Below are 13,060 nucleotides of genomic sequence, written 5' to 3' on the forward strand. Positions count from 1 at the left end.
GACTCCTCGGACCACATACCTTGTGGAAATTGATATTTTATTAAGTGTTAAACAGAACCTTAGTTACGTCTGGTCCTCGGATCATCTACTTTGGGAAAATTAACATTTCAGTTCATTTTTTATAAGTATCAAACAGAAACTTGGTCATGCTTGGCTCTTCGAACCACATATCTCGTGGAAATTGATATTTTATTAAATGTTAAACAAAACCTTAGTTATGTTTGGTCCTCGGATCATCTACTTTAGGAAAATTAACATTTTAGTTCATTTTTTATAAGTATCAAACAGAAACTTGGTCATGCTTGACTCCTTGGACCACATACCTCGTGGAAATTAATATTTTATTAAGTGTTAAATAAAACCTTAGTTACGTCTGGTCCTCGGATCATCTATTTTGGGGAAATTAACATTTCAGTTCATTTTTTCTAAGTATCAAACAGAAACTTGGTCATGTCTGCCTCCTCGGACCATATACCTCGTGGAAATTGATATTTTATTAAGTGTTAAACAAAACTTTAATTGAGTTTGGTCCTCGGATCACTTACTTTTGGAAAATTAACATGTTAGTTTATTGTTTCTAAGTGTCAGGAAAATCTGTGATTATATTTTTACTCTCGCACTATATACATTGTTATGATTGGTAACTTACTCTTTGTGCCTAACTTTTATATAAAGTCTAGCCTCAGACCCTGTCTCTCTTGCTTTGAGTTCAGATATATTCTTATGTTGCTATTGCTAATTAAATCCATCACTAAGGCCTATATTGGTCCTTTGCGCATTATAACTAGTCATGTTATGAATACGAGTTGTATCAAAATAAAAGAACAGATATTCCCAGTAAATGAAGTCAGAATTAAATTCTTGAACTCATGATGCAATTGTTTGAAATTACAATGGGAATGAAACCGTAACAAAGCAGTGACAATAAAAAATAAAAATAAAAACTAAGTTAAACTAACACAAAAGTAGGCAGAAAACGAAGATGAGGTCCTAGGTTATTTATGCCTTGCTTTTGGATGTGGGCACTTCTGTGGACTTAGGTTCAATCTCTTTTGTTTTATCTTCCTCTCCTTTTGTTTTAAGCTTGATCTCTTGGGATTTGGGGGCCACGACTTTAATGGTAAGAGGAGCGTTTGAAGGCACGACCTTAGTCAAAGTCACGGTTTGTTTTCCTTTGTCTTTAGCCCTTGGTGGAGGATCTCCTTGGCCAGCCATCTTGCTTGGATCCTTGTCGATGCTCTCTCCTTGGGGTACGACTTGGCCAGGACCCGTAGAGGCTTGTGTGGGGGGAAGAGTGCCTTGGATGGTGGAAGGCTGAGTAGGAGACGCTGCTTCAGAGGCAGCTATAGCAGGTGTTATCTCAAGTGCACGAATATCGGGAGGATACCATACACTCTCGATTTTTCTATACTCAAATGTAGCAGGAGCACCTGCCACATTAGGGCTTCCATCCACACTTACTGATAGTACTCTCTGCACACTTCAGCAAACTCTTCAACTAATCGGGTTTTTTTTTTTTTCTTCAACCCCTCTGTTAAAAGAAGCGAGTGATGCAGCATCAGCAGTTTCCTTAGCTATACGAGCTGTTTCTGCAGCTTGTGCTAATTCTCCCTTTAAGCGTTCAATCTTTAGCTGGGTAGTGGCCAGGTCCTCCTTGTGGCTTCTACGCTGTTTATGTTGCTCCTCGGCTTGTGCCTCTACTGTGTTAAGACCGGCTCGGCGCTCTTCCTTAATTGCTCTTCTGCCACAAGCTTGTAAGCAAGTTTCTTCTTTTCCAGGTCAGCTCGGCCTAAAGCTTTTTCCGTCTTGACTCTGATAGTGAACTCGGTATTAGCTTTTTTACGAGCATCTTCTATCCATTTCTCAGCTACAAAGACTTCTTGGATGGCTTGTGTAAATATGGAGAACAAGCAAAAGATGATGTGGATAATAGAAAGGTGTATATAAGCAAGTTTATGAAAAGAAGATAAGTTAAATGGTACATACCAGAACCAAATCCCTTTTGAGGGAAAGGAAGAGTTGAGGTTACTTCATTTCATCCAAGGCATTCATTTCCTTGGGTAAAAGAATGGGTTGTTCCAAGGCTTCCCCTAGGTAGTGATCGTGTCATTTCTGAAATTCTCTTATGGGAGAATGGTGAGGAATTAGAGCCCCATCTAATTCTAGTGCAGGGGACCAGTTGGCCTGCGTGCAGTGCACCTCGACCAAATCATGGCTTTCCCCACTCTCTACAGAAGGGGCGCACGTTCTGCCCTTAGCAACTTTTTGTTGTTGTTGTTGTTGCTTCAACTTCTTCTGTTATGTCATTTCTGTCTCCTCGACCTCATTTTTCCTTTTCTTTTTGGGGTCGAGGGCGAGAATCTTGGTGTCGGAAGGAGGAGGAGGAGGTGGTGGCAGCTTGGGAGGGCGTTGAGATCCAACTGTATCCTTTGTGGTAGTTTATGTACCCCTTTTGGTCATCAGTGATCTTAAGCTGGACATCTCTTCTTCCTCGACACTGGTATCAACCTGCGCAATTACTAAACCCTTTATACCAGAACCCTCTGCAGGTTCTTTTTCTTCGTCCTAGAGGTTGACGACGTGACCCTTTAAAGGTCTTTTGGCTTCCTCGAGATGGAATTGGTCAATTTCGTCTTGAAGGGACAGGTGCGAAGACGCTGACTCTTCCCGGATGGTTGTTTCCTGAAGATGTATCGAAAGAGGGACTAATGTTATTGGGCGTGTGTATAAGATGATGGAAGGATCATCCGGTAATTCGTGTAGAGCGAGGAAACCCGGTCTCGAAATGTCTATCCTTCTGTGTCTCTGGTCACCTGCGATGATCGCGTTTCCGATATCTTGGAAATCGTTTGATAGTGGGTCGTATCCCAATATGAGATGGGCTGCTCTCACTTGCAGGTCTTCGCTCACAAATACCTTGGATCACAAAAGGCGATTGAGGTCCGCGACGCTGCAGAGGCTTAGACGGGGCCGTACGTGTTGTTTGTCTACAAAAATATCCAAGGAATCTAATATGGTTAGATCACAATAAATGTCATACAAAGAGGAATTAAGATGCAATGTAGTTAGAAATGGTAAAGTTAAAAGAACCAAGTCCAAGGCCAGGGAAAACTAGCTCCTATGGAGTCACACATGGGTCTCCCTCTTCGACTGGACAATGAGGACCGTCAGACCAATTTCCCGAAGCGATTAGATAGTCGTCCTTCATGCCTTTATTAGATTTAGGAAGACAAGATACGTGTTGGACCTAGATTTGAGGTAATATCCTACACCATTAAGTTTATGACACTCATACATGTAAACAACGTCGTGCCATGTGAGATTCAGACCCATTTGCTCATTTAGAGTATCGACACAACCTAAGATTCTAAACATGTTGGGTTTACATTGATCTGGGCATAGCCTATGATTACAGAGGTATTCACTGGTTACATTTTTCATGGGTAGTGTCATCCCACCCTCTAAAAAGGCGATGATGGGAATGACAACTTCCCCTTCTTGCCTATCGTTGACTATGGATTCGGGAGGGCAATATCTCAAGCCTACGTCATGGGGAATATGGTATTTGGCCCGGAAACCCTCCATGTAGGCGTTGGTATCTACTAGACACTTGAACCTACCCATTTGGTTAGGATAAGAGTGGAAGTTTAGGGAGGGAAAGGGTATAATTAGTGGTTGAGGACTATGACCGAGGAGAAATGAATTAAAAACATTGAGAACTTACGGGAAAGAGGTAGATACTTCTTCGCGAGCTTCTTGAAAGGAGGGAGAATAGGAAATTTTGAGATTTGATTGATTTCTGAAATGAGTGGTTGAAATTCGATTCCCTAGGCATTTTGATGTATGGGAGGCGACATTGAATGGAAGTTATCCCGCTTAAATTTGAGAAAGAATCTGAACCGTTGGATGCGCATCTCACCATTGAACGTGGAGAAGAAGGTGTAACTTACAGCCATTAATACAAGCGTTACGGATTTTGAAGCGTCAGAAGCGGTTTAAAAGAAGCAAAATGACCCTCTCACGTGTGACGATTCGGAAAGCATGTGGAGGCTGTGGCGTTGGTTCAAAACTCCATTTTCCTTCTCTGCTGGGGAGAAAAATGAAATTTTGAGGGGCTATTGTTGGGGCAGGATGGTCAAAATACGTCTTTGGCCCTTAGGCCTGATTTAGGGGTATTTATCTGTCCGAGTAGAGCTTTGAAGCCCCCCAGCAAACTATTGTTAGAAAGGTTGATAGGGGTTGTCGGAGGAGGGGTATCTTGTTAAGTGAAGATCGTACGGCATGTCATAATGTTTGGATAGAGAATTCTGGAAGGTCTGTTGGGTAAAAATGCATTCCACACAGTTATAGAGAGTAAGAACGTATGAGAAGTATCAGGGGAAAAAGCTGCTACCACCGCATTAAAGACTTTGCACCTACCCTACTGGCCACATTAATGGGGAAATAACCTCTAAACAGTAGTGATCAGCCTTACAGCTATTATTTGAAGATTTCAAGAGGGTGGTGGATATGACAAGTATCTGGATTGGTGATCTGTGTCAGACGTGGAAGGTGGAGGAAAGCGAAAAGGAGATATAAAAGGAGAAGATAGGTACTCAATAAAGGGGGGATCAGAAAAAAGGAAGAGGAAGACACTGGATATATTATCTTCAACTGTATTCTATTGTAGGGAGAAAAAAAAAAAGAGAAAAGACTTTGTACACACCGTCTTTAACTAGAATTTATTATTGAGAGAAGAAAGAGCAATACAAGTCACCCTCGGCTTACGTCCGAGGAGAGTTTTTGTCATATAATCATTTCATTGCATATGTATTGGCGATCTAGCCCATCATATTTGTTATCCAATATTCTCAAAACCTAGGTTTCAAGCTCATACTCTACAAATTTCATTGTATAAGGCTTTTCAGGCCTGAACCCATCACTCGGTTGGATCCAGGTACAAATTGTGTACTTACAATTATTGTTATTATTATTATAATACTTAAAGTAAAATTGCAAAAGATAAAATTTGTTTCTCATCCAATAATTATGTTTAGCAAACCTTTGCTTTTTTCTAAGTAAATGGCATTATAGAGTACTTCTAATACAATTATTAAGGGTACCTTATCCACCACAAATGATTAAAAAATAAACAAAAATGATTAAAGTCTTATAGTTTAACATCTAAATTGAGCAGCATAAAAATCATGCTATCACATTACATTAACTACCAAATTAAATTATCCAAATCATGCTATATAGTAGAATAATATTATATTTTTATATGCTATATTTAATCATTTATAACGCAATAGGATAACATTGAACAATCAAAGAGAGAGAGAAAAAAATGCAACAATTAAAAAACAAAACTAAATCGCATTAACCTAAAGTAGATTAAAGAATATAAAAAAATTATCAACCTAAAGTGAAGATGCAAGAAAAATAAAAAAATAAAAATCCACCCAAAAATTTTGTGTGTGTGTGTGTGAGAGAGAGAGAGAGAGAGAGATAGAATCTTTTTTTGTAAGGGAAAACTATGCATATAATGAAAAAGATAGTGACAAATTTATAGTAAGAGGGTGTGAATAAGAAGAGAAAAAAATAGAGGAAGATGAAGGGAAATATGAAGAATGATATTAATGTAGAAGGTAGTGCGGGATGAGAAGGTGAGGGAAGAAGAAAGGTTGGAGAAGTGTAAATATGAAATAAAAAAATATAAAAAATAATTATAAAAAAATGGAAAGAAAAAAGATAATAACGTGGACACTGACATGGTCGAACGTGAGCGCAGCAGCATTAAACACTACGCTTCAGTTTTTAGTAATATATATATATATATATATATATATATATATGCATTGTTATAAAATAATAATAATAATAATAATAATAATAATAATAATAGTAGTAGTAGTAAAAGTAATATTGCGAAAAATAAAATTTGTTTCTCATCCAATAATTTTTGTTTAGCCAACCTTTGCTTTTCTCTAAATAAATGGCATTATAGAGTACTTCTAATATAATTATTAAGAGTACTTTGTCCACCAAAAATGATTAAAAAATAAACAAAAATGATTAAGTCTCATAGTTTAACATCTAAATTGAGCACTATAAAAATCATGCTATCAAATTACAATAACTACTAAATTAAATTATCTAAATCATGCTATGTAGTAGAATAATAATATATTTTTATATGCTATATTTAATAATTTATAATGCAATAAGATAACATTGAACAATCAAAGAGAGAGAAAAAAAACACACAACAATTAAAAAAAAAACTAAACTAAATCGCATTAACCTAAAATAGATTAAAGAATATAAAAAATTATCAACCTAAAGTGAAGATGCAAGAAAAATAAAAAATAAAAATCCACCCAAAAATTGTGTGTGTGTGTGTGAGAGAGAGAGAGAGAACCTTTTTTTTGTAAGGGAAAACTATGCATAGAATGAAAGAGATATTGACAAATTTATAGTAAGAGAGTGTGAATAAGAAGAGACAAAAATAGAGGAAGATGAATGGAAAGATGAAGAATGATATTAATATAGAGGGTAGTGGGGAGATGAGAAGGTGAGGGAAGAAGAAAGGTTGGAGAAGTAGTGGGAAGATGAAAAAGTAAGAGAGGGGAAAAGGTTGGAGAAGTGTAAATATGAAATAAAAAATATAAAAAATAATTATATGAAAATGGAAAGAAAAAGAATAATGACGTGGACGCTGACGTGACTGAACGTGGGTGCAACAGCATTAAACGCTACGCTTCAACTTTTAGTAATATATAAATTACACATATTTTCACATACTTTTTCACCTACACGTATTTCCAAAAAAATATAAATAACGTTACTAGAACAACGTTACTAAACAGCCCTGAGTTTCCCTGCTTCCTTTTCAGCCCAAATTGGCCGAATTGCAAAATGTGGGCCTAGAGGATTTGTTTTCTATACATTTTTTTTTTCTCTATAATCCAAATACAAGAAATCCCTTCCCTTCCCTTACTTTCCTTCCACTTTTCCCCTTTCCAAATGCAGTGTAAATGATGTCAATTTGACATAAATAAGATGTCATTGGAGAGATCTCGTGACAAGGTTCAATTTGGCATGTTCGAAGTACAAAAATTACAGACGAACAAAGAGAATTCATGAAAATAAGAAAAGTGTGATTTTGGACCAAAAATTGTTTTTGGTACCACATTCTTGTTTTTATAACCTGCCAAAACTTGGCTTTACATTGTTGTTCTTATAACTTGCCCAAAGTGTGATTTTGAGCCAAAACTTGGTGTTACATTCTTGTTCTTATATTTTCCAAATATGAAATGAAAATCCACAAACTTGATATCTTTCTGAAAATTGGCAATACAAGCTTTCCAACGACACTTCGTCTGTGTCGAATCGATATTCACAAGGCTATGAATGAAGTTTGTAAAAATTGGAAGAATTAGGCAAAATGCATGAATTGTGGCCCAAAACAGCTTGAATTAACGACTTTGCAAACAAATTTGCCCAGCTCATGCATACTTGATTCAAAAAATTGGTACTTTAAGACACTATGCCATGCTCTTTCAAAAACCCATGGAATTTTCATTGAAAAACACTTTAACTACCACAGATTTTTCCTTCGAAAAATGGCTTTTCTTTAGAAAAATGGCTTTTCTCAATGGAATTTTTCTTTCAAAAATGAATTTAAAAAACGTGGGATTTTTCCCCTTGGAAATGGCTTTCAAAAAAACCGTGAGAATTTTCCTTGATAAAACATTTTTTCAAAGCCAATGTAATTTTTACTCTTTAAATTTGTTTTTATGATATCCATGGAGCTTATCACTTAGAAAACATTCTTCCAAATTCATGAAACCTTCTATCCATTGAAAATAAAGACTAAAGCGTACTTTTGACCCTTAAAGTTTGAAGTTGTTATCATTTTAGCCCTTTATGTTTCAAAGTTTTTGTTTTGACTCTTCATGTTTGATTTTATTTTCATGTTCGCACCCACTTCATCCTAACAATTGTTTATTATGGGGAAGCTTCCGCCTACCAAATCTGCGTGAGCTTATTCTAACAGATAATCCTGAACTCAAATGGTTTTTTCCAATGGTTATTTGGAGCACACCACTAAGGTTTTTGGATGTCTCTCGCACAATTTACTCAGGAGAATTACCAAAATCAATTGGCAAAATGAAAGTCATACAACATTTGTTTATGAGTGAATGCAAGTTTAATGGGTCCATTCCTGCATGGCTTGGCAACCTTACACAACTCATCGATTTGGATTTATCAATTAACAATTTCAGTGGTGAGATGCCATCATCAATTTCAAACCTCTTTGTACTCTCCTACTTCGACCTACGATCCAATAATATTCAAGGTAAGATCCATAAGCATTTTTGGTTATTAACGTGTAGTCCACAATTAGAAATATTTTGAACTCATAAAATTGCAATTTTACAGGAGCATTACCAATATGGCTTGGGAATCTCACGAGAGTTACTGAGATTTTCTTTGGAACTAACAACTTTACGGGCCAAATCCCATCATCACTTTCAAACCTAAAGAACCTCACTTTTCTTGGCCTAAGATATAACAACATTGGAGGTAGGATTCCCAATTGTTTTGCAACCTCACAAAACTCACCGCAATTCACTTGTCTTACAACCAACTCACTGGTCAATTTGCTGAATTTCAATTTAGCGATTCACTGGAGTTTCTCTCATTAGATAATAACAGGCTTTATGGCTCTATTCCAAAGTCTATCTCTAATCTTGTCAACCTTTCATTTCTTGATATTTCATCAAATGACTTGAATGGCGCTGTGGACTTTAATACGTTCAAAAAGCTCAAAACACTTCTATATTTGAACTTCCGTGCCAATCTACTGCATGGCGTGCTTCCTGTTCCACCATCTTCTATGCGCAACTTTTTGATCTCCAACAATAGACTAAGTGGGGAGATCCCATCTTCGATTTGCAATGTAACTTCCATTGAAATCTTAGACATCTCTTACAACAGTTTGAGTGGTACAATTCCTTCATGTTTGGGAAACTTCAGTAATTCTCTTGTAGTCATGGATTTGAGGAGGAATAACTTCTATGGCACCATGCCTGAAACATTTGCAGAGGGTAATACGTTGAGGACTCTTGTCTTCAATGGTAATCAGTTAGAAGGGCTATTACCAAAATCTTTGGTCAACTGTAAATATTTGGAAGTTCTCGACATAGGAAATAACAAGATAAATGATTCCTTCCCCTATTGGTTGGAAGATCTTCCAGTGTTACAAGTTCTTATCTTGAGGTCCAACAAATTTAATGGTCAACTAGACAATTTCAAGACCAAGTCATGTTTCTCTTTGTTGCGAATCATTGACCTTTCTCATAATGAGTTTTCTGGAAGTTTACCTACGAATTTCTTCGAGGGACTGAAGGCTATAAAAACAACCAAAGAAAGTGAAGGCGAAGTGAAATACATGGAACAAAGCTATTACCAAGACTCGGTTATTGTAGCAATGAAGGGGCAAAGCTTTGTGCTAGAGAGAATTTTAACCATCTTCACTACCATAGATCTATCAAGTAACAAGTTCCATGGAAAGATTCCTGAAGAGATTGGAATGCTTAACTTTCTTCGAGGTCTTAACCTTTCCCATAACAGATTAACTGGCCATATACCATCATCTTTGGGCCATTTGTCTGTACTTGAATCCTTAGACCTCTCTTCAAATAGGCTTAATGGGGAGATTCCAATGCAGCTGACAAGTTTAACATTTTAGGCAGTGTTAAATCTTCCGCAAAACCAACTTATGGGACCCATACCACAAGGAAAACAATTTGGAACATTTCAAAACAACTCATATGGTGGAAATTTGGGATTGTGGGGATTTCCATTGTCAAAGAATTGTGGCATCGATGAGCGGCCACCACCACCAATATTCCAAGAGGACAACAATCCAATGTTTATGAGTGGATTTGGTTGGAAGGCTGTGTTATTAGGGTATGGATATGGATTGGTTTTTGGAATAGCTATGGGGTATTTCATGTTTAAAATTGGAAAACCTCAATGCCTGCTAGGGTTAATTGAAGAGAACCGGCCAAGAAAGTTGAAAATGCCTAGCAACCATTCAACCAAAGATCTAGAGGAAGCAGAAATTACAGCATTTAAAGGGTGCTCCAAGGTGAGTGTGACAAAAAATACTTTAAAATAATATTATGCTAACGTTTTATTAAACTAGTCTCAGAAGATGCAACATTAATTTATGCAATTTGTGTTGTACATTCTTTAAATTTTCTGTGTCACTACTTACCAGCAAGCTATTGGACAGGGAGTTGTGGATTATGAAGTCAAAGAAAATTGTGAGCCTTAACGTGCGGAAGACCATTAGGAACGGAGGCTGTGCGGGAGTAAATCTTTTTTTATTTTATTTTATGTATTATTGTGCTACTGCTATTTGCTTCTTTGTAAAATAAGCCTCAAATCTATGTATATTTGAGGGCATTCCGTGTGTAGAACTTTGCAGGGAGCTCCTGCTTAAATATATATTTTATTATTTTATTTAACTTATGGATATAAAGATTTGATGCTTTAGCTATTGTGAAAATGTTGTAATAATTTATTGCGTCCATAAAACAACTCTAAATTACAAATCTAAAAATGTATCAAGTGTCGCATTTTAAATGACATGTCTAATCAATTAAATAAAACCATGAAATGGACATTTACACTTCCAGTGAACAATGTTGATAGTTGACTATGATTAAGTGAATTTTTTTCTTATTTTTTGGTTAATCAGAATGTTTAGAAATTTGACTATTCACATTATTCCCCAAATGTGTGTACCTAATCTAGTAACTAAAAAAAGCTATCACCAAAAAATAAAAATAAAAATTGGTTTATAAATACATTAACCCAATATATTGGGTTAAATAACTTTTATTTTTCAATTGTACGACTTTTTTTTTTTTTTTTTTGAGAAAATTCAATTGTACAACTTGAAACATCTATAGCGGCCAAAACACCCAAAAAATCTCAGCCGATGTAGTCCAATCTTTTATTTAGTTCATTTTCAAGGAGTACTATTACCCGTTTAATAGTCAGTACAATATATACTACCAGTAAGATTGATACCAGTACGATATTGACTTCCTTGGATAAAATATCATTGCAAAAACAGTAGTATACTATGGGCACAATAGTTTCACAATAATTTTACAATATTTTCACAATTAATTAGGTTCATTATTGACATCACTTTTTTTCCTATCTTTAACAACTTACCACATATACTTTATTATGAAATTGTTATGCCTATAGTTTTATTCTTACTAATTAAGTAGTGATATATATGGGTATAACAGTTTCACAATAAAATTAAACAGCCTAATTTTAGGTTGGAGTAAAAAAAAAAATTATGTGTTTGAGAAAATTGCTAAATTACGTAATTTCTTGTCTCATCTAATTTCCTTATGTGTGTGTTATTTTTATCTATTTTTCATTTCTCACAAATCTAAGAATTTGTGTAAATTCCCAACATGAAGTCTACTATACATGGTTCAAGTATTCCAACTCATTGTTTAGACATTGTGGTATATTCTTCTTGGGGCAAATTACAACATACCAATATGTGGCTTGAACAAAATTTAAATTGTCTACTGTGATTTGAAATTTGACATTTTACCCACCTGACCCATTAGAAACATAAAAATAAAAATAAAAATAAAAAACCAAAGGAAACAAGATCAAAGAGTTGAATTTGAAAATCATAAAAACTTGATTTAGGAACTTCAATTTAACACAGAAATTGGCAATTTAGATGATGTTTTACTCTCTCTCTCTCTCTCTCTCATATCAATTTGTACCAACAGGATATTTATCTCTCTCTCTCACAAGTTAACCATCTCTCTCAGCCAAAACGGCCAAATACCATTATTTGGAAAAATATGTAGTGTTTTACCATTGTTTGAAAAATATTTAGCAATCTACCACTTTTTTAGAATTCGATTTTGTGAAACTCGAGTTTAAAATGGAATTCGAGTTTCAAAAACTCGAGTACCTACCATGTAAGAAAAACACCATTCCCCACAGCACTCATATGGCCACAGATTATTTACCTTCAAAAAAAAAAAAAAAAAAAACAAACAAAAATCTCATACCACATGTTACACCAGTGTACTTTGCATGCCTTTCTAACTCTTTTATCTAAGGTATTGGAAAGGGAAATTATTCAAATAAAGCTAGCAGTAGTGCTAGATATGGGGCAGAGGGATGACATCACAAAATCAGTCAATGTTGGTTTGCACTCTTTTATCTAAGGTATTAGAAAGGGAAATTATTCAAATAAAGCTGGCAATGGTGTTGGACATGGTGCAAAAGGATGATATCACAAAGTCAGTCAATATTGGTTTGCATGCTAATAAACAGGAAATTTTAAGTCTGTTGAACTTTATGTATAAGGTACTCGAGTTTATGAAACTCGAGTTCCAAGTGCCATTTTTTATAAAACTCAAAAACTCGAGTAACATGCCAAACTTGAGTTTGTGAAAATTGAGTTCCACAGAGTGGTAGATTGCAAAATATTTCTCAAACGATGGTTAAACATTACATATTTTGTCAAATAGTGGTATGTGGCCATTTTGGCCATCTCCCTCTCTCTCATAGCCAAATAGGACAACGATGCCGCGTGAGCGTGTAGAAGCAGAATTTGTAACACACAATTACTACAACTCTTCAATGAAACCTAAGTTCCACAAGAACACTAGGCTAGTAGGCCAAATAATAGAAAAAATCTCTCTAACAAGCTTTTATTAATCAACATATAACAATAATCAACTTTTCTATAAAGAGTATTTATAGGAATAGAATTTCTCCTACTCCTTTTAGGAAAAGAAATAATAAACTTACTTTTACTTGAAAAAGGAAAAACAATTTAACTAGGAAAAGAAAAACAATTAAAATCCTAATTCAACTAGGAAAAGGATTTTCATTAAATTTGTATAAGCAAATAAATCCTAATTCCACTAGAAAGAGAAAACAACATAAAATATTAAAATATTTTATTCTCTCTTAACCAATTTGCATCATTCTCTCGAGGTTGGGG

At 35.4% G+C, this 13,060-nt stretch overlaps 1 pseudogene; it reads left to right on the plus strand.

Moving 5' to 3' along the window:
• Window positions 1-8,154: 8,154 nt before the first annotated feature.
• On the plus strand, window positions 8,155-10,330 carry LOC142639340 (receptor like protein 27-like; annotated as a pseudogene).
• Window positions 10,331-13,060: the final 2,730 nt, after the last annotated feature.

The sequence above is a fragment of the Castanea sativa genome, chromosome 6 (genome assembly GCF_040712315.1).
Source record: "Castanea sativa cultivar Marrone di Chiusa Pesio chromosome 6, ASM4071231v1".
NCBI lineage: Eukaryota > Viridiplantae > Streptophyta > Magnoliopsida > Fagales > Fagaceae > Castanea > Castanea sativa.